Source organism: Pinus tabuliformis, chromosome Q, assembly GCF_031772625.1.
Source record: "Pinus tabuliformis cultivar Carrire ecotype Pingquan chromosome Q, CPIR1, whole genome shotgun sequence".
NCBI lineage: Eukaryota > Viridiplantae > Streptophyta > Pinopsida > Pinales > Pinaceae > Pinus > Pinus tabuliformis.
Genome location: NC_142296.1, coordinates 1023368647 through 1023387347, shown reverse-complemented (window position 1 = coordinate 1023387347; position 18701 = coordinate 1023368647).

Sequence of the window (18701 nt, the reverse complement as noted above, 5' to 3'; positions counted from 1 at the left end):
GGTCCGACTAATGGAGGGTGGTCCGGTCGACAGAATTTCAGAAAAAAAATGGCTAAGTGTGTGAGTGAGTGAACTCATGAATAAATGACGTTGCGAACACACAATCAACATGATTCGATGACAAGAAACCTCTAACCAACAAGACAACATGTCTCAGTGTGACTGACTACGGGACTGTCTAATGGTGAGAGCGACAAGTGCGACAATTTGAATAGTCCTTTGGATGACCATGTTGACATTTGCGCGATAGTGCTTACAACATTGTGTGTGAGTGTGAGATTTTCACATAGCAAACACAACTCATACACAAACCTTCAACATCACCAGAACAAGGTCACAAGCATGACATAAAAATCAACATGCTAAGGACGACAACTGGTCAAACAAGCAAAATGGAAGCAAGACATGTATATGAAACACATGAAATGATTTTTTGGTGTTTTCACAGAAGCATGTCACTGAAGACATGATGATATGAAAATGACAAGCAGTCTTACAAATTCAACTAAGAGATGTACTTAGAAAGGTTTTATTTACTTACCATACTTACCTTCAAGATGATCATGCATCCAAGGGAGTTTTCATGAGGTCCTGACCTTTACCATCACTTATTCTCTTGGTACTTTTCCTTGAATCCTTGGGGTTGATCTTAACATGTTACCTTTTCTTGTAGTCACTGAGAGGTAGATCAATGTAGCTTCAGCAGGCAGTGACTGCTGTAGGGATTAGTGGCAGGATTCGGCGGAAAAAGTGAGCTAATTCTATACTCTTGTCTCCTGTGCTAGATTTGGTGGTTAGCCTTATATCCTAGTCCTATGGGATCTCCTTCACTGGCCATTATCTTTAGGGTTAGCACTACATGGGAAATCTTGATTTTGGTTGCATAGTCCCGTTTCTAGACACCATATGCATCACTCCCCTCCGCTCATCTTAACTCCATTCATTTCTTTTCCCATTTGAGTCCATATGCGTCCAATGGGTCCACATACGGTTAGCCTTCCCCTCCCCTTGTCCACACCTTGGGTCAGGCCTGGAACGATGCCCCGGAGGTTGATGCAAATAAAAAGAAAAGAAAAAGCATATTTGGCCACTCTCAACAAGAAATGTAACACAAAATGCAAAAGATGGTCGGGACATACAAATTTAGCATGTGGGCAAAAGCCAAACATGAGCTCTACCCCTTATTTATGCCCATCATCCCGATTCCTATGGGCCTTAGATGAGCCCCCTCCACATTAAGGAACCCATGATTGTCCCAACCCCTAGTGGGCAATGAAATGCGCCACCTTAAAAGGGGATACCTACTATTATACCATATACATCATTCTCTCATCCCCTGGAGCCCTGAGCACTTATGATGAAAAATCAATCAAAGGCAAAAGGCATATGAAGAAGGGTGGAAAAACAAAAGTCGAGGTAACTCATGTACCACGATTTTCTCCCTCCTACACTCATATACCCAAGTGTGGGCTTCCCTCATTATAGTTACCTTTGTACCATGACATGCGGCCTAAATCCCTCCCTTGATCTCCACTTCATTTCATCACTATATCACTCACCACCTACCACTTCATGAATGTACCATGACCATGTCACCCCATTTAAAGGCTGAAAGCACTTGATAGGGTCCTTGGTTACTCCCCTTATTAAGCTTGGAGACACATGTACATGCCAAAGCCCACTACGCAATGGCATGCCACCATGAAGTGCCCCATTGATTCCATTATTTGTAAGCTCTTTTACTTGGTTATTCTAATGATTTGTCATATAGGAGGGCAAGGGGACGCATTGGATCTTATGCAAGATTGCAGATGGGTCTCCATTTGGGATTTGGTCTCCCTATATGGGGGTACAAGACCTCCAAAGGGCCACATTGGCACTTGTAGGGTGAGCATTGAGAGCCATGGGCCTCCACCATTGCAAAGTGTATTTCATGGATCCCCAACTCCACTTAGTGATTGCTCGTGTTCCACCTTTTGGATGAGGATGATGCACCTGGTTCACCATGCCCAGCTGGCTCCACACTTGTACCATACACTTGGGAGATGTTCCAAGGTCCAGATGAGGTCACATTTCACTGCATGAGATAAAGGGAGGGCTTATATCATCATCCTAGCCTTTAGAGATGGTTTACAGGCATCAACGATCCACTTGGAGACCCATGAGGATGTCCTTATGCCCCCACACCCACTTGGGAGCCCGACATGTGACTTACTTGGGAAACAAGAAACCAACCCCTTGTCCACTATGATTGGAGTACGTTCTCTCACGATGGCACACTTTGGACTTCATTAGGCCTTCTTGATGGCCCAACGACTCATTAAATTCATTATTTAGCCCTCTTGAGATGTTATTCTTTGTATTATTGAGATATCTTGGTGGGTTTGTCACCAAGTCATGTCATTATTATGTATTATTTTGTTATTTTGGGCTAAATTAGGCCAATTAAGCAAATTGAATCCCCTTTAGAGTTGTATAAATATGAGAGAGGTTCATTCTAAACTCTCATCGTCACTTGGATTGGATTAGTATCTCTTGAGAGATTTTCACACTTTTTGCTGGGATCAATTTTTGGAGATTTCTTGATGCACTATGAAGTTTGGATCTTCGTTATTATCTTTGGAGCTTCTTTCTAATGCATAATTGATAAATGGATATACTATCTCTCTCATGTAAGTCGAAATTTTGTTGTTATTCTTGTTATCTTACTTGTCAAATGCATATATATTGTTATCATTATTCTTGTATGGGTTAATGTAATGTGAATATCTTTTGGAACCTTGAATATGTCATTAAATGCATCCGTTGATCTTTGATGGATTGGGCGAATGTTCCTAGAGGCACCTCTTAGGTTGAAATACCTCGAAACTGTCTCCTTTGCAAATTTGAAGTATAAATCCCTATTGACCTAGTTGTTTCCCTTGAAGAGGCTAGCGAAGATCAATTAGGGCCCCTTAGCTCACGAAAATTCTCGATCTATGTGCATCTTAACTCCATTAAGCCCAAGCAATAAGGCACTGATCCTCGTATCCCTTTGGTGGTCAAATTTACCTCCCTTTTCTTCTCTTTTCCCAAATTCTAGGCCTAACTCTAGAATGTCACCATGGGTATCAAGCGAAATTCATTCTAGCCATCCAAACCCCTTGAATTTTGGTCCACCACTGCGCTAGATATTGCTCACGAGGTCCTCCAAGTTTGAGGAAAATCTGAGCATGGAATCTCAAGATAGAGCAAGCCCTAGCCATAAGACCATCCCTTTCCCTAGGTTGACTTGAGTTAGTGTCCTCACTTGGATCATTGCATTCAAATCTCAAAATAAAATTATTCCTTTGATCCTATTCTCCTCCCTAATTAGGTCAATCCCCTCCATGGTTGATCAACTCCATACCCTTGACCTAGTTTGGGTCCACTTGGGTTTGTTGTGGTCCCACAACTTCATAACTCAAATTCAACAAAGATTACGTAGAACCTATTTCTTCACAAGGACCCTTAAGTCTAGGAGGCCCCTTGTCAAAGTATATTCCCCAAACCTAAGCTCAAGTGTCCTCTTAGCCATTCCTAGAGAGCCTATCACATTACTTTCAAAGAAAGGGGGCCAATTATTTGAGCCTCTCTTGAGAATAGGCTTTAGGAATCTCCTCATATCTTATGATTGATCCATCCATTCCTATGATTCCTCTTATACCAGGACTCCTCCCATCGGTGAAAGTCCGTAAAGATCAGGGAGCCTTAGCTGAGGTGACAGTGGGTTATCGCCCCATTGTTGCCCCTTGACCTAGTAGTTTCTCTATAGGATCCCCTCCTAGGACCCCTGCTACTTTGAGCGGTAACATTTTTGGCATTGTTGTCAGGGACACGAGAAGTGTCTCTTTTTCCCTATACGACATTATTAATATATCATTGGCGACTCCATTGGAAAAACGAAGCCCTAATTCTTCATTGAAATTCAAACTTAATGCTTGTAGGGTGAATGAAGCAAGCATCTATCAAGGCATTTTAATTCACCATGGTGACTTCATTTTGGTATTATATGCAAAATCATGAAAAATGGCGAATCTTGAGAGAGAAAATGTTCTTCACTCTCCTTTCAATAAGCTTAATCATGAAGAGCTTCAAGAACTGCAAGAATGTGTGGATGAGCTAACTAAGTTTTATGAGCATTTGATAGATCACAGGAACGAGGATTTTATACGTGAGTATTGTACTCTGAAGAGTAATGAGCTCTACTATGTACAATGTGCTTATGAAAGAGATCCTAGTTGTGTCCTTCGTTGATTTGGGGTAGCATCGGATGTGCTCTAGCCATGAAAATTGGTGGAGAGGCTAAAGCACATGAGATCTCCGAGACACAAAAATGGTTTGGGCAGATTCTACCTAGTTTAGGAGATATTAAAATAATCAATATTTTTAATGGAGTTCCTAAGTCTAAACTTAGGAAAAATAAAATATTAATGGGTATTAATATAAAACTTGGTTAGAAGGTTCTAAAGGGCATGGATCACACCAAATCTAATCTTAGCCATTGATTAGAGATTTAATCTCAGTTGTTGAAGGACCAACAAGAAAAGTATAAGAGGAGGCTTGAGGGTTAGTTGGAGAACACACCAGAGTGATCAGTCATTTGATTCTCTAGAGCGAGGTTTGCTAAGAGAAGTTGAATCAGTGATCAGTTGCTGCAAGGGGCAGTGAGTACGAGACAGAGAGGCAGAGATAGAGTCAAGAGACTAGCACAGAAGTAGAGAGAGGCAGACGTTGAGCCAGAGGGAGCCACGCAGAGGAAGAAGGGACTACGCAGAGGCCAGATGGAGCCACACAGAGGCAGAAGGGACTGTGCAGAGGCTAGAAGGGACTGCGCAAAGGCCAGAAGGGCCTGCATCATGCACGCAGAGGCTGCAGGAGTGACGCAAAGGGTCATAGAAGCTACGCAGAGCCTAAGAGGGCTAACGCAATGAGTTTCGCGCTGACGCAGAGGCCAGGTGGGTTGACGCTGAGCTTTAGATTGTGCTGGAGAGGGTTTCGTGGGGCAAACATTCCAAATATCTGCTTCCGAATAGAGAGGTATTACTGCCGGATTATTTTATCTGTCGAGTGAGCTAGTTTAGCACCCAGATGTACTCAGAAAGACTGCATAGTAAAATAATCCTCAGAATTGTTGCATCGTTTTCCCAGGTTGGGTTTTTCCAGGGACGAGATGTCCAAAAATAACGATGTCATTTATGTGTTTGCTATTTCTTTCAACTGCTGATCTATAGATGGTTGAGACTATATTGTGTTTATTTCAATATTTATATGATTAAATAACTTGTTCATAATTAAAAAGTAGGAGAAATAAACCAAAGAATACAGATAAAATTTCTAACGGGTAATACTTAGAAATTTCAACATGGTATCAGAGGGTGGTTGTAGATCACAGGGGAGCTGAAGGCACGAGTTGAATCAGAGCATTTGCAGCAGAAATAGTTGTCCTGAGTGAAAAAATTTGTTCCTAGCAAAAAGCGACGAAGAAGGGTTGACGCAGAGGGACTGCGTCATTACTTTGAGCTAGAGAGAGGCCAGCACAGAGCCTGAGGAGGGCAAAAAAGGCTCACGGAGAACCACGCAGAGACCAAGAGGGTTGACATAGTTGGCTAGGGGAGCATTTCAGCGAGTGTCGGGATTGCGCAGAGCCTAGAGGCGCAGTCCTTTAGTTGCTGGGGCATAGGAAGTTGTGGGAAAATTGTAAGGAGTGAAGCTGGTGGGGTATTGTTGCTACCGAGACAAAACAATACCTAACGCGGCAAAACCAAGGTAGAGGGAGTCGCTACCTAGGCAGATTTCTAGCCAAGAAATCCAGATCAGTGTTGCAGGTGCATAGGAAATCGGAGAGGTGCGACTCTACAATTGGCAGGTGGGTTTCTAGGAGGGAAATCAAGACTCAAAGGCAGTCTAGCAGAGAACTTCTAGGAGGGAAGTAGCGACTGAGAGGGAGTCGAAGAGATAACTTCTGGAGGGAAGTAGAGACTCGGAGGAGTCGAAAGGAAGAGGAGAGAGATGACCATGAATGGACTAAGGGATTAGGACAGGCTAGACAAGGCATCCAACTTTGTGATCTGGTAGGCTAGGATCCTGTCCATTCTAGATAGACATCGCATCAAGGCCTTCACGCCCTAAGAACCGTGGCTATCCCAGTCGACCCAGCTGACAATGAAAGGTATGAGGATGCAATGGCCAAGGCGAAATGCATAATGTTTGATGGGATCAGGGATCATGTGGTCCAACATATTGCCGAGAAGGAGACGGAAAAGGAAATGTGCGATACCTTGAAGACATTGTATCAAGGCACTTTCGTGCAGAGGAAGATGCTACTGGAGAATCAGTTGCGGTCGTACCAGATGTAGAAGGGGGAGCAAATAGATCACTTCCTCAGCAGGTTGCAAGAGATCCATGACCAGCTAACTTCTATAGGGGCCATGCCGGATCAAGAGTTGATGGTGAGAACCGCCCTAAACGCAATATCCGAGGAGTGGGAGACATTCATCCAGAGTCTTTTGGGCAGAGAGAATCTTCCAGGATGGGAAGAATTGTGGACAACTCTTCGCCAAGAAGAGATTAGGCGACAGACCAAGACGGGAAGCAACAATAAAGGGGCCCTGGTCAAGAAAGAGGAGGCAGAGGGTGCAGCTCTGGCATCTGCGAGAGATCATGGGAAGAGGAAGAAAAAGGACCTCTCCAAGATAAAATGCTTCAACTGTGGGGAATTGGGGCATTATGCAAACTAGTGTCCGAGGAAGAAGAATAAGGGAGAGGCGTCTGACTCCAAGGTAGAGCCAACGAAGGCGGAAAAGGAGGTAGAGGAGGATGACGATTGTGCCATGAGTGCTCATGTACCTCTAGAGAAGAGGTGGGGAGACATCGAGCTGTAGTCAAGAGGACTACAGGCGATGAGGGGCGAGATCCTTGAGGTACCCAAACTCTTGGATCATACCTGGCTACAACAGCCCCAAATTGGGAGTAGCAAGATGGCGGATGGCAGTAGAGACAGATGTGGATGAAGGGGCAGGAGTGCTACAATGCAGTAGTCCCTGGCAGAGCAAAGAGGCTTGTAGTAATTCCAAAGGCACAAAGGATGTTGCAATAGTGCAGGATGGCACAGAGAGGTTTGCAGTGGTGCGAGAGGCAAGGAGTTGTTGCAGCAGTGCAGAGATTGCAGAGGGAGCTTCAGCATCGGGAGTGTTTCTAGCCTGACAGGGATGTTAATAGTTGGGTGGATCAGTTAATTCTCAGTAACTGAGTTACAGTGCAGTAGCAGTTAGCAGCAGCACGATGCAACATGATGAGAGGAGGTTGCAATGCAGATGCAATGTTGGGAGAAAGGACCAACAGCAGCACGGATGCAGAGGGAGCTACCATACAGATGCATCAACGGCAATGGCAAAGCCATGGGTAGTAGTATAGGATGCAGTAGGGCATAGGATTTTGGGCGGGGAGTTCTAACATCAGCACAGGAACCGGTGTCATCTAATCAGGGTGATGCTCAGTGTGGAGTATTACTAGAGCACAGTCCTCGCAAAGAGGGAGTGTTGATTTGGGGTAGCATCAGATGTGCTCTAGCCATGAAAATTGATGCAGAGGCTAAAGCGAATGAGATCTCCAAGACCCAAAAATGGTTTGGGCAGATTTTACCTAGTTTAGGAGATATTAAAATAATTAATATTTTTAATGGAGTTCCTAAGTCTAAACTTAGGAAAAATAAAATATTAATGGGTATTAATATAAAACTCGGTTAGAAGGTTCTAAAGGGCATGGATCAAGCCAAATCTAATCTTAGCCATTGATTAGAGATTTAATCTGAGTCATTGAAGGACCAACAGGAAAAGTATAAGAGGAGGCTTGAGGGTCAGTTGGAAAATACACCAGAGTGATCAAGCCAAATCTAATCTTACCCGTTGATTAGAGATTTAACCTTAGCCGTTGATTAGAGATTTAATCTCAGTCGTTGAAGGACCAATAGGAGAAGTATAAGAGGAGGCTTGAGGGTCAGTTGGAAAACACACCAGAGTGATCAGTGATTTGATTCTCTAGAGCGAGGTTTGCTAAGAGAAGTCGAATCAGTGATCAATTGCAGCGAGGGGCAGTGAGTACGAGACATAGAGGCAGAGATAGAGCCGAGAGACCAACGCAAAAGCAAAAAGAGGCAGACGTTGAGAAAGAGGGAGCCACGCAAAGGCATAAGGAAGGGCCTAAGTCATCCACGCAGAGGTTGCAGGAGTGACGAAGAGGATCGTAGAGGCTGCACAGAGCCTCAAAGGGCTAACGCAGTGAGTTTCGGGTTGACGCAAAGGCCAGGTGGACTGACGCTGAGCTTCAGATTGTGCTGGAGAGGGTTTCGTGGGGCAGACTTTCTGAATATCTGCTTACGAATAGAGAGGTATTATTGCCGGATTATTTTTCTTTGTCGGGTGAACCAATTTGGCACCTAGTTGTACTCAAAAAGACTGCATAATAAAATAACCCTCCGAATTGTTGCACCAATTTTCCCAAGTCGGGAACAAGTTGTCCAAAAATAACGGTGTCACTTGTGTGTTTGCTATTTCTTTCAGCTATTGATCTGTAGATGGTTGAGACTGTATTGTGTTTATTTCAGTTATGCTTAAATAACTTGTTCGTATTAACAAGTAGGAGAAATAAACCAGGGAATATAGATAAAATTTCTAAAGGGTAATACTTAGAAATTTCAACATCCTTGAACTAGCCCATCACACTTATACTTTCTATACCCTGATTGATCTAGTCAATCAAAAATATTATAGTCAATCACAAAGCCCCATAGAGTGTAATCAAGTGGATGATCAAGGTGACCTTGAAGATAATTCAAATGTGGAAGACGATCATGGAAGTGAGGAATATATGGAAGAATAGAATCCATCTAAAGAAGATCGGGATGACCATAATACCGTAGAGGGCCTTCAGAGGAACGAGGATTTTATACGTGAGTATTGTACTCTGAAGAGTAATGATCTCTACTATGTTACATGTACAATGTGCTTATGAAAGAGATCCTAGTCGTGTCCTTGAACTAGCCCATCACACTTATACTTTCGATATCCTGATTGATCTAGTCAATCAAAAATATTATAGTCAATCACAAAGCCCCGTAGAATGTAATCAGTTGGATGATTAGGGTGACCATGAAGAGAATTCAAATGTGGAAGACGATCATGGAAGTGAGGAATACATGGAAGAATAGAATCCAACTAAAGAAGATCGGGATGGCCGTAATAATGTAGAGGACCTTCAAGATGCAAATTTAAGGATTAAGAATATGCATGGCATGAGTGAGTGTCCCATTGAAGTCCATGAGGATCGACATAATGAATCAGGGACTTTCATTTAGGAAAGGGTGTTCGAAGACATGAGCATTTTGGCTCCCTATGATGATGACACTTATGATTTCTTATGCATTAAAGAGGGAAAATGGGATGTAGGCGACCATCATTTTGACTGTTACCCTATTTATGATACTGACATGGAAAATGAGGTTGAAATTGATTCTTCTTTTCTCCAGGACATTACTCATAGTGATATGCCTATTCATACCATCGAAAGGGAGGATCATTGTTTTCCCACACATGAGGAAGGTTTACTTGAAATAGTGGGCCCCATTTATGACACCAATGATGACACTGATAAAGGTCTTGTTTTCCCATGCCTTCTCCAAGATCCCAATAGCCTATCTACATTATCCATGATCCTGCACCTTGCCCATTCTCACATTATCACCATCATTGATGATCCCTCTTCCCCTCCTAGGTATGGCGTTGAGGAAGAACTATCCACTAGAAGCATCCCTCCTTTGCCCTCATACCCTTGGGACTTTCAATATAATTATTCCAATTAGCAACCAATTTGTTGTCCTCTTCAGTGTCCCGAGTCCCCTTTTCCTTCCCATCATAACCCTGTGGCATCAATGGGGCATAACATTACAAAAAAGGGTTTTGATAGGGAGTTCTTGAGTTTGATCATTCACTCTTTCATCCTATACCTAGAAGAGAAGCTCCGCACTTCTAGAGTGACTTATTTGCCTCCTTTTAGGACTTCCTATTACATTGAATGGATATCATATTTTCTCGCATCATCCTCAATGTGATTTTGTCCACATTCGCTTTCGGATTTACTACATGAGTAATCATATAGGCAAGCATGTTTATATTGCTCTAATGATCCGTTGCTTGCACTGCCTTTATGATTACACTTAGGATTAGCTTTGTATCATAGGCATGCTAGGGTAGGATGCATTGCACTAAAATTTCCACATTAGACCTAACATCATATGATATTCTCATGCTAGATTAGTTGCATTTAGAGTAAATTTTATTTATCTATTTTTAGTGGCCTAATATAAGCATGTGCGATCATGAGACGCCTCGAAATCATGCTGCCCCATGAGCTCTATTTGTGATATGCATAGGTGAACGGTCTGTGGTCCCAGGAGAGTGTTGGTGTTCTCATGACCTCATCGTTCAAGTACATCCGTGCACTCCTCTGAGAGATAATGTCACAATTGGAGACAGATGTTACCCACCCCTTGTGGGTAGTGTGCATAGGAGAAAGCTTTTCTCCTAGATGGTCCTCAATCGGTAGCCAACAACCCTTGCAGCCACCAGATAGCTCGATGTACCACTATCTCTGCCAAACGAGTCAGCGTTGTGGTCCCTAGCCCATCTGTTATGGTTGCATGTTTGAAGGTGGGCCTACTAACTCCAAAGGTATGACTTTTCATTGGACACATTTGGGCATGGATTGGTGGGGGATTAAGTGGAAAGAGTGGACTAGCTATGTACTCTTGTCTCATGTGCCTGAATTGGTGGTTAGCCTTGTATCTCAGTCCTGTGGGATCTCCTTCACTGGCCACTAGCTTTAGGGTTGGCACTACATGGGAAATCCCGATTTTGGTTGCATGGTCCCGCTTCCCGACACCATATACATCACTCCCCTCCGCTCATCTTAACACCATTCATCTCTTTTCTCATGTAGGTCCACATGCATCCACCAGGTCCACATATGATTAGCCTTCCCCTCCCCTTGTCCACACCTAGGGTCGGGCCTGGAACAATGCCCCAGTCGTTGATGCAAATAAAAAGAAAAGAAAAAGGATAATTTGGCCACTCTCATCAGTAAATGTACCACAAAATGCAAAAGATGGTCGGGACATACAAATTTGGCACATGGGCAAAAGCAAAACATGAGCTCTACCCCTTATTTATGTCCATCACCGTGGTTCCTATGAGCCCCCTCCACATTAAGGAACCCATGATTGTCCCAACCCCTGGTGGGAAATGAAATGCCCCACCTTAAAACGCAGTAACTACTGTTATACCCTACACATCATGCTCTCATCCCATGGAGCCTCGAGCAGTTATGAAGAAAAACCAATCAAAGGCAAAAGGTATATGAAGAAGGGAGGGAAAACAAAGGCCAAGCTAACTCATGTACCACAATTTGCACCCTCCTACACTCATATACCCAAGTGTGGGCTTCCCTCTTTATAGCTACCCTTGTACCATGACATGTGGCCTGGATCCTTCCCCTGATCCCCACTTCGTTCCATCACTATATCACTCACCACGTACCACTTGATGGATATACCATGGACATGTAACACCCTTGAAATGTTCAAACCACCGAATAGGGTCCTTGGTTACTCCCCTTATTAAGTTTGGAGACACTTGTACATGCCAAAGCCCACTATGGAAGGGCATGCTAACATGAAGTGCCCCATTGATTCCATCATTTGTAAGGTCTTTTACTTGATTATTCTAATGATTTGTTGTATTGGAGGGTAAGGGAAACAAGAGGCCAACCCCTTTTCCACTATGATTGGAGTCCAATCTCTCACCATGGCACACTCTGGACTTCATTAGGCCTTCTTGATGGTGCAATGACTCATTATATTCATTATTTTGCCCTCTTGAGAGGCTATTCTTTGTATTATTGAGTTTTCTTGGTGGGCTTGTCACAAAGTCATGTCATTATTATGTATTATTTTATTTTTTGGGGCTAAATTTAGGCCAATTAGGCAAATTGAATCCCCTTTAGAGTTGTATAAATATGAAAGAGGCTCATTGTAAACTCTCATCATCACTTGGATTGAATTAGTATCTCTTGAAAGATTTTTGCACTTTTTGTTGGGATCAATTTTTGGAGCTTTCTTGACGCACTATGATGTTTGTATCTTCGCTATTGTTTTTGGAGCTTCTTTCTAATGCAAAGTTGATAAATGGATATACTCTCTCTCATGTAAGTCGAACTTTTGATGTTATTCTTGTTATCTTTCTTGTCAAATGTAGGTATATTGTTATCATTATACTTGTATGGGTTAATGTAATGCGAAATTCTTTTGGGGCCTTGAATAAGTGATTCAATTCATGCATTGATCTTTGCGAGATTGGTTGAATGTTGCTAGAGGCACCTCTTAGGTTGAAATACCTTGAAACTTTGTCTCCTTTGCAAATTTGAAGTATAAATCCCTATTGACCTAGTTGTTGCCCTCGAAGAGGCTAGCAAAGATCAATTAGGGCTCCTTAGCACACAAAAATTCTCAATCTATGTGCATCTTGACTTCATTAAGCCCAAGCAATAAGGAACTGATCCTCGTATCCTTTTGGTGGTCAAATTTTCATTTCTTTTCTTCACTTTTCCCAAATTCTAACTCTAGAAGGTCACCTAGGGCATCAAGCGAAATTAATTCTAACATACAAACCCCTTGAATTTTGGTCCACCACTGCATTGGAGATTGCTCAAGAGGTCCTCCAAGTTTTAGGAAAATCTAACGGTGGAATCTCGAGCAAGCGCTAGCCATAAGACCACCCCTTTCCCTAGGATGACTTGAGTTAGTGTCCTCACTTGGATCATTGCATTCAAATGTCAAAATAAAATTAGTCCTTTGGTCCTATTCTCCTCCCTAATTAGATCAATCCCCTCCTTGGTTGATCAACTCCATACCCTTGACCTATTTTGGGTCCACTTGTGTTAATTATGGTTAACAATAGTATGTTCTATGCTTGCAACAATTTCTTCAATGTCCTTTTGTTAGCCCAATGAGAATTTCCAATTTAATTTCCAATAGCAATCACATTAATCATCACATTGACAGAAACTATGGATAGAACATGAATAATAAAAGCAGAAGACAAGCCAAGACAAAAGAACACCAAAATTTGGCGAATGTCAGGGAAAAACCCCAAGATTGGGAAAACCCTTTGATCAATTCTTCTTTTTATTATATCAAATGTTCAGCCAAGAGAGAGAGTACAATAAAGTCAATATTGACTTGACAATAGATGATCAAAACCACTGTCCAAAACAGCCCAATCAATCTGTGATTTTTTTGCTTCCAGATAGCAGCAGTCAATAGCCCTAACCAGAAAGTCAACGTTGGTCAACGCAACAACAAACAGTCCACAATGTAAATCGCTCAAACCCAGTCAAACTCGATCTTCTTTGTTGGTCAAAGTCAGCCAAAAATAGTTTCAAAACAGTCAGTTAAACTTGGTCAAAGTCTGCACTCCCATCCTACAGTCAACCCTGCGGTCAGCCTGGTCAACAAGCCCAAAAAACCTTTATTTCTATGCCATTTAATGCAACCCTCCAAAACAGAAATTTTGGCACAAAAAACACAGTCAAGGGAGGTCAAAATATCCCTAGTCAATGTTTTTCAAACCTTGCAAGAGATCCTAAAATTCAGCCACACGTGTGAGAGAAGAAGAGTTGCTCGTGCAATTTGTACGACCCAATTAGATGAGGAGAGAGAATTGATGAATTGTGCTGATGCTAAATGAGGTTTGAGGTCTCTCTTATTTGTACAAGTCGTTGAGAGTCAAAGGACATGTCCATTGGGCTTCATGAGCCTATATGATGATGTGGCCAACCTTGACAATTTGCACATGTGTGGGCTTCACCTCAAAAGCATATTTTTTCTTATCCAAATTTGATGATCTTTGTCAATTTTGGTCCTCTCGAAAAGAGGAATTAAATGTGATAATCATCTCCATCAATTGAGTTGTCCAAAGTGGAATTTGGCCCTAGTTGTCAATTTTAACACTCCCTCTCAACTAGGGAGAATTCCACCTACCAATTGATCCATTATCATGTCATCCTGTCATCATGTACCATATTTGCATCTCATCTCAAGTCTGTTGAACACTGATGTAATAATGAAGAAGAATCAATCGAGAGTGAGTCAAAAGACTTTGCCACATTCCACTGACAAAAGTTAGTCCAGGGGTAGAACCCTAATCAGATTTGATCCCAAATCAAGTTTTTGAACACCATGCATCCTATACATAGGGAGTACGGCAATATACGATGCGTCCATCTATAATGTTATGGTCCCTATCCACTTTTCCGGACCAATGTTACTTGGGAGCGGGAGCAAAAACAAGAGTGGGAGCAACATTTTCAGAAGCTCCCGGTTTGGGAGCAAATCCCGGAGTGTTTTTTATATAATATATAAAAATTTTATATTTTGATACATATATGTCGACAAAGACATGTAGAATAATGATTTAGATATAAAAAATATTAAAAAAAAAAAACATAGATTGAACCATACAACAACAATCATCTAGAAGTTATAATCTTCATCAACCACGTCCACAAGTTAGTAACATAGTAACATACAACATATTGAGTCTCATGATTCATCAATCTTAAAGTTTCAAGCTTTCAAAATTCAATATATAACATTTATCATCATTGATCACCAAAGTTGTACTTGTAAGCTAAGTGTAACCATTACAACAAATAATATCTAACATGAAATGAAATGGTATAAAATGAAATGAAATGAAACAACTTTCAACTTTCATGAAGCATCATATTCATAATTCATTACTAATGAGTTATAATTCAAACTTAAATTGTCATATATTGTTTAAAAAATATCATAATAAATATGAAAGAGTCAATGGTTATAAAAGCTACTAGAAACTAGAAAAGAGAAGTAAATCTATTATCTATTTCTTATGCTTGGGCCTCTTGCCACCACGAGAATGTCTAATTTTTTAGTCTTGATGGAAAATCAGGATCTTTGTTGTTAATATCACCCTCTAAGCATTAATATCCAGAGGTATCTTTGTCATTACCTTTGTATCTATATAGGGATCTTTTTCATTAATATCACCCTCTAAGCATTAATATCTAGAGGTATCTTTGTCATTACCTCTGTATCTGTATAGGGATCTTTGTCATTAATATCACCCTCTAAGCATTAACATAAGATAGAACAAGCATCGCATGTCAAGTCAATATTTTTTTTGAGTGATGCATACATTTTTAGGAGGGTCATGATAGAGGAGTTCGACAACCAATGTCATTAACATCAAGGTACATAGAGGGATTGGTGCTCTTGATTAAATATGAGTTCCACACCCTAATACATGAAAAAATTCAATGGAAACATTGCAATCCCCCAATCGTGAAATCCTGAAAAACTGATAAGTCTGCTGGATTTTGAATGAAAGCTAAAATTCTACTTTCTCCATATGAAATCCAATGAAGCCAGAACCACTCCCAAACATCCCGAGTCATTTCAGGTAATGTTAAAAATTTAAGTAAAAGGACGACATTCTCCTTAATATTCATTTTCATCCTTTTACTTTAAGAATTTAACATTACCATGAATAGCATATCAATACTAGGGCCTAGACTTGATCATTAAGTTTCCCCACTCAAAAATTATTTGTTTCTTTAAAAAATATTCAAACATTACTACAAAAAAAAAAAAAAATTGCAAAAAAGGCAAAACGCTCCCGAAATTGCTCCCGAAAAGATAGGGAGCGAAATTTTTTTTAGGGAGTGCGCTCCTGACCCGCTCCCGCCCGGAGTGCGGATTGAGAGAGGGATCGAGGGGGGCACTCCCCCGCAACACTGTTCCCGACTCATTGGTCATATGAGAGATACTTCCCATGAGTCCCAGATTGAATGGGTAGGATGTATACTGGCCCCTAGGGCATCTGCAGGAGAAGGTGAACCACTCATCCTGCTCATATGCCATAGGAGAAGGTGAACCACTCATCCTATGCATATATCACCAACTATAGGGGAAGGTGAACCACTCACCCTGTACACAACGAACCTATAGGGGAAGGTGAACCACTCACCCTATGGTCGCAGATAGCTCCAAGAAGTACCCCAAGCCCCCCGGAGCTCCTAGAGCTTAATGTCCAACTCAAGCGGGACCCTTATGGGACGGTCCTTCCATGACTCCAAGTCTCTTTTGGAAGGCTAAGAATTTGACCTTTCTCAGGGATTCGTGAGAATGTCAGAAATCTGCTTATCAATCCTAATGTGTTGGAGCCTTATTGCTCCCCGTGGTGCCATATCCCGGATAAAGTGGTACCTGATATCAATGTGCTTGGAGCGATCGTGGAAAACGAGATTCTCTGAAATGCAAATCCCACTGGTTATCGCAATAGATCACAGTGGTATTTGGCACGTGCTCAAAGAGTTCACTGAAGAGCTTCCTCAACCAAATAGCTTCACAACAAGCCATACTAGCAGCAATATATTCGACCTTGATGGTGCTTAAAGCAACTGATTTATGCTTCTTGCTCACCCATGAAATTCAGGTAGACCCCAATGAGAAGCAGCATCGTGACGTGCTCTTTCTATCTGTTAGCGCTTGAAATTTCACCTCAGGCTGAGAAAGGTAAACCTCAAGGCTACATCAAACCATTTAGCCTCGTAGCTAGCCCTACGGGGCAGGAGAAGGCTCTCTCTGGTCAATCTCGGAAGATCTTCAATGGGATGAGATGACCAACAAGGTAACACTGATATTAGGCTAGTAAACTGATTAAAAAGGTTGATTTGGGGTTTTTTGGGTTTTTGGTGGCAAATTGAGGAATTGCAATTTCGGGCGCGGGGATTGGACACAGTTTCTGCAGGGGGTTCCTTGGGGCGAGGTAGGAAACAGTATTGATGCCTTAACTTGAGATGGATGATCAGGAATGAAAGACGAGGAGCTAAAGAGAGCAAACAATGACTTTGAATTCTCTTTAGACAGTAGAAAACATCGAAATTAAACAAATTTTAAAAGCAGAGCATGGCTAGCATGAATTCATACTTTAACACTTCATTTGTTCAATATGCAGAAGCAAAGAAAGGAAATGAATCACATAACAAAGCTTACAAGAACATTAAGAAACACACCATCAACACATGAGTCCACAAGAATCCCAAAGATGACTGCAAAACCCTGGTCTTCCTCAGCCAAAAATTGCAGAGATACAATGAAAATATACAATGATAGCTTCTCCCTCAAGAGTCCAACCTTCCAACCCCTGAAAATGATTAAGAAAATACATAATATAGGCAAGACAACCTCTTCCCTTGCCTCTAGGGGTCGAGCTCATCCTTTTAGGAGCTGTTTCAACTAATTCTAAACTGAGCACTAAAATCTAGGCAGTCAAAACAACTTGCCTCTATAAGCTAGGAAACCAATCCATTCATTAAATATTTACCCTTGACATGAATGAATCTTCTAGAAGTGCTAAACAAGAGTAAAAGTGTCTTAGAGTTACAATAATTACATCAAAGATAATCATCTTCAACCCAAAAAAGTCAAACCAAGTCAAACTGTGCTTTTCCGAGCTGTACAGTGAAGTCTGGCAAAGTCTGCTCAACGGGTCGCGCCCCCCTGCTCAACGGGTCGCGCCCCTTTGGAGCTCTGTTTGGGGCACTTCTAGGTGTCAGAATTCAGTGCAGGATAGCTCGTTGGAAAGGTCTTTGAGTCTACTTTCCAACCCAACTAGAATTGTTGAATTTGGAGTTAATTTGACTAGTCAAAACTAAATTCTCCCAAGAATTCTTTCTGCAACTCAAAAAAGGGGTAGAAAGTCAAATGTTGCATGTATTTTGACCTTCTGGAGGCCCAAAACCCCGTAAAAACTCAAGTCCATCCATGGGCATATGTAGCTTTGCATAAAAAATCAGGAAATGCTGAGTTTTTGTGAAAAGGAGTTGCCAGGACAAAGGGTCTCACCGGGGGTGAGACCCGTTGAGGAGCCAAAACCTGTAAATTTCCAAAAAATGCCGAAATTACGCAAAATTCTCAAATTTTTTTGGGATTTGTGCTGTGGCTGAGCTAGTGAGTGCCATGATCTTTGAGGGATGCCTCAGCCAAGATACGAAGTGGATTGGTCTTCTTCCTTCGCCTAAGAGCCTCAGACAACCTCCTTTGGAACATTTTCATTTTGGCCTTGCATACATGCATCCTTGCCCAATTGTGATTTTTCATGTTTCTCAGCAGCTTTTTCTCTTGGTTGGCCTTAGCCAATAGCCTCTCCAAGCGGGCATTCTCCTGAATGAGCATAGACTCTCGGTCAGCAGGCAATGGATCACCGGGTCTTCTACGGTTCAAGACTCGGTCACTACGAATCCTCCATAGCTCATCAAGTGCTTTCTCCTCCTCCAATTGTTTGTTCCGCTGCTCCAGGTAAGTGATAGTCCATTGGGCACCCACAAGTCTCCTCTGCAAAACATCATTTTCAGCCCTGAGATGCTGAATGATCTCCTTCGCCTCTTGGCTAGGAGAACTGGCCTCAAGATCAATCACCAGACCCTCATGAATCATGGGCTCTTTGCCCCTCTGTAGTACCTGTGCTGGTGAAGAAAGCGAGGCCCCTTCCACCTGATGTGGAGATAACACTCGTTGAGCTGAAGAT